The sequence below is a fragment of the Phytophthora infestans genome, genomic scaffold (assembly GCF_000142945.1).
Source record: "Phytophthora infestans T30-4 supercont1.34 genomic scaffold, whole genome shotgun sequence".
NCBI classification, from domain to species: domain Eukaryota; phylum Oomycota; class Peronosporomycetes; order Peronosporales; family Peronosporaceae; genus Phytophthora; species Phytophthora infestans.
In genome coordinates, this window is record NW_003303725.1 from 622536 (window position 1) to 627482 (window position 4947).

Below are 4947 nucleotides of genomic sequence, written 5' to 3' on the forward strand. Positions count from 1 at the left end.
ATCTTGGCGCGGGTTCGGGGTGGTAACAACGACTTGCCAGTGTGTATAGTACGGATTCTCCAACATAAAGGAGGGTTTATGAAGTACATTGAGACGATCATATACAACTATGCTGTATAAATAAACATAAGATATGTACTGTTTATTGATTAGCCTATCTTTGTGCTGTTGCATACGTCCAGCAGCGGAGAGTTCATTTATTATAGCCAATAACAAGAAAGATCAAGTGCCGTATCAATTGATTGCTTCTTGCATAGACATGTACGACCAGACGGCGCAACCACTACGCCTCCTCCTCCACCGCTTCATCATCTTCTTCGCTCAACTCCCCAGCACCAGCACCAGCACTTGCTCCGCTCTCGCCTACCTGCTGTCTGCGTCTCCGCTTCTTGCCTGGCCGCGACGCTGGCGGTCGTTCACGTGTCCTGTGCTCTTGCAGTAGGTCGCGCGGGATGTCGTTGCCGTTGTTCCAATCAGCATGCCAAATGCTGAAGCACGTACTGACCCTGCCTTCACGCGGAACGTTGCATAGGTATTTACTAAATCAAAACGAGTTAGCCAAAGCTTACGGTAAGGGTACCAAGCGAGCTACGCACCGTTTGTTCCCGTTCGAGCACTTCGGGCAGAAGTATTTCGTAAACTTGCGAGGCTTGACCTTGTAGATGGCACAGACTTTGCATGATCGGTAGCGTCGCTTCACACCCTGCTCGCAATCGACAGTATCTGAATTTTCTTCTAAACAATGTCCGTCGATAGCTGACGATGCGCTTCCTTGTAGCTGTGTTGAATCTGCTCTTGCCGGCGAAGGGGCAGTTCTATCTTGCGCAGATGTCGCTTGCTGTTCCAATACAGTCAAGCCCACCATAAGTTAGTTGTTATGTTGGAAGGCTGCTGAAGTAGATGAGGTTATGTTGACTGGTCAACATTTGACTTACCTCAATCTCGTCAAACGCTTCGATTGAATCTACTGCCAGTAGCTGCTCCATCAATTCCTCAAAAAAACGAGAAGTGTTTTGGCGGGCGCCTGTTGTTTACCTTTCGATAGTGTCGATGAACGATAAACGCGTTCACGAGCGCCATATCCAGAAGCCCCAGAAACAGAGTCTTGTAGTACTTGCGTGTTTTGTAGCAAAGTTGCACGCTGTAACGTTGCAACCGGAGTTGATCATGGACGTCGACTCCACCCATCCAGCGGTGGTAGTCGCGAACAAGCTCTGGAGCCGGCACCGGCGTCATTTCTCAGTGAATGCGTCTCACTAGAATACAAATACAATTAGTGCTAACACCCAAATGGGAACCCAATGCATGTAGTACGTACTCACGGTGCCGGTTTGGTGGCTGCCCCCACTTGAGAGCAGGTGCACCGGGTTACGGTCCATCCACATGGCAGCAGTTAGTTGCGGAAACATCTTGTTTTGAGCCAGCTTGATGGTACTTTGCGGAGGCACCAGTACCTCGCGCCTGTTCACCTTTTTTTCTTTTTCGTAGTGATCACTCCAGCAGCGTAACCTGATCTATCCGTCTGTATCGTTCCCGTTAGATACATCCGATAATGAAGCAGCTCCAGCGCCAGCTTACACAATAAAGGCGTTCACCAACGCCATGTCCAGCAATCCGAGAAACAAGGTCTTGTAGTACTTTCGTGATTTGTACGAAAGCTGCAACAGCTCCAACGCCAGCTTCACCGACGTGTAAAACCGGTCTGTGATTACCAAACGCCACGGGGAGGTCGGTGATGGCGGGCACAGCGCGTTCATGTTCCTTAGTACGGCAGCCTCGCCGCAATTATTATCAGCAGGAATCGGAGTCCGGAGATTACTCTTAGCACCACAGTACACCTCGAATCTGAACAGTCGCACAAACGCACACGATATTAGTAAAAGTAATAAATATGTTGGATTAGGAAATTCTCCACAATGTGGATGTTTGCCCGTCCAACATAAGCACTTGGACCAAAAAAAAGGTGGCAAGCATTAGCTTGCCACCTTGAACGCACCTCATGCAATAAGCTGTATCTGCACACGCTGCCATGAACACCTTGGTCCCCCACTTGTGCGGTTTGTCCTTGTTGAACTGTCTGGTAGGATTGTAGCGGGATCTTGAAGGCAGCGTAGCTTCATCAAAGCTACTGACAGGAGGAATCTTGTAGCCGCGCGCAAATGTACGCTGTAAAACCTCGATAACCGGCCGAATCTTCCATACACGATCCGTGCTAGCTTGAGGCGACTTGTTGTTGGAGAAGTGCAAGTATCCCATTATGTGGAAGAACCGGTTGCGGGACATGTACTTGCCGAAGCGTGGCGTTGGCAACGCACCAGCCGGTGTCAACTCCCAGTGAGCAGCAATCCCCTTTCGCACTGGAGACAGCATCCTTGCAATGAGAAGCGCGATGACGCGCAAAACCTCCCACGGTTCTATCGGCTTCACACGTGCTAGTCGCCGACGAATATCTGCGAGGTTCTCTACTTCTCCACCACCACGACGCTGCTTCGCTTGAATCGCCTGCGCACGACCCGGTATCGACTGCGTGTGGTAGCGATTGCTCTCGACGGCAATCTGTCTCCACAATTTTGGCGGTAGGTAGTAGAAGAACAGCGCCAGTGGGTCTTCAGCCACTCCAAGGACGCTCTCAGATGGTCCATAAGGCCCGTCGTAAAAGTCTTCATACGTAGGATTGTCTCCAAATTTGGACTGGTCTACAAATAGCACATCAAAGTGAGTTAGATAATGTTAACATTATGTTAGACAACGACGGAATAATAGTTGCGTATGTTGGATAGCGTTCAACATAACTTACCATACTCCCAGCCAGAATGTTTCATCTCCGCCAAACGCGCCGCATTCATCGCCACCGACTTGCAGAACGTGTCCCGTAGTTCAGTTTCAACGCAATCGGCTACCTCCTCATCAGAGAGTTCTGCAAGGCTCCCAATCTCTTTCCCACTCACTGTCCCGCGTTGTCATCGTCTGAATTCAGGACCAGATTCCTCTTTCTGATCCGAGGGCCAGTGCACTCACGTGCACCAGCCGCCATGATGTTTAGGATCACCGTCGACTACGCAGGCGACAGGGAGATGCGGGGCAGCTGACGCAGCACCGGTGTCTGTGGTGTCACTTATGGTGCCTTCAGCTTGAGCTTCGCGTTCTGGACTGTCTTGTCGGACGCGGCGGCGTCGTTTCGGGGATCTTTGCGTAACCGGCGCCTGCTTGTTCGTCCGAGGGGGGCGCAAGGTCTCCACAGCGCCTTGAGCATCTCGCACAGGCGTTAGGAGCGCACTTGAAGCCACAGTTGAAGCCACAGCCATCACCACGTCTGCTACAACTTCCTCCACCTCTGGTTCCACAGAATCTTCCTCATTTTCTGCAACAGGTATTACCTCTTTAGCTTCGTCCGTACTCGCTGTTGCTTCTGTCTCTTTGGGTGCTGCCGGCTCAATATGTGGACCTCTAGACTCTGCTATCTCCATGGCTGTCGTCGTAAGTTTCACCGCCCTCTTCCTAGACTGCTTCTTCAACGCACGCCCCTCAGCGCCATGCTTTGGCTCTGCTGCTGACTGCCTCTCGTCGTCTCGACGAAGGCGACGCTTGTGGCGGTCACTGAGGGCTGCCTTGCACAACCGGGTCTCTTCCGCTGTCAGCGTCCGTCGTGGCATCTTGCCAGACGTCGCCACCATTCTGGTCTGCTGCCCCCGCGGTCGTTTTGAAGTATGAGAGAGTTTTGTGACTGTCGGCCACCCGTTGGTGGTGGGTGACACCGCCTCTCTTTATCTCGTTCAATCAGGAATCCGGTCCAGCTACCCTAAGCCTGTGCATCCGGCCGTTTTAAGCTCCCACTTTTGTCTTGACTTCAGTATTGAGCTTTCCTGCGCTCTCTTGAGATCTGTTCAATACAAACTCCAAGTCAGTTTTTCTCTTATGTTTAGCCGCTAAACATAACATAGATGCCGAAAAAAACTGAAAAAGGCTATACACCTCTTATGTTTAGCGGCTAAACATACGGGAACTAAGGGGTTAAAAGAAACAGGGCCTGCTTTTTAAAGTTAATATTTTTATGATGGGCGGCTTTACTTGGAAGTCTTCTTATCGTGATCTCTGTGCGACCAGAGTAGCTTCTACATTCAGTATACATGTATCACTCATGTGCAAATTATGACGAGGGTAGGGACACGGGTTTGGTCGGGAATCACGTCAAGACAGGTGTTCGGTCTTGTGGTGTTCCCTTGTCCATCTGTGAACGCTGTTTGCGATCTGATGTGCCTTTTTATAAGCGGATATACTTCCACTTCGTGGACATAGTTTTCAGTTTAGTGCCAACGGAGCAAGCTATGGAAGGCGAGGACTTCATAACACTTGAGCGTTGGCTTTGATCTACGAGTACGACGACGACTCATCAACGGACTCTAGCGGTGAAGATACAACATCATGCTCGGTGGTGTCGCCGGGACCAGATAGGACACGAGACAGTGAATGCTCGATAATTGACTCGGACAGGAAGGAAATACGCTGTCTCAAGGCGAAGCTAGCCACTCCGGGACGAAATCGTTCTCGGGATCGCCACAGATTGAAGCTTCTCGAACTGCGGGTCGATGTAGCTGTCTTACAGCAGCAAGTTAATACATTAGAGGAAGAACGAGGACGATCGAGGCCGGCAGCGTGGATGGGAATATACTTAAGCGAATTTGATCTGGATGAACGAATCGATGGTAGCCTGTACGACGCATGGAGGGACATCGCTAAATCCACAAAAGGAATCGAATAAACAATAAAAAAAAAAAAAAAAAAAACGCCGAAATCGAGAATCGAAACCTTCGAGGTCTTTGTGCGCGTCAGCTGAAGATCATCCACGTAATCAAGAAACTTTTCCGGAGCAATCATCTTTTAAGTAGTGCTGTGCAGCGTATACACTTTGATGTAGCAGAGTTGCTCATCACTTTGCGTCGTTGCCGC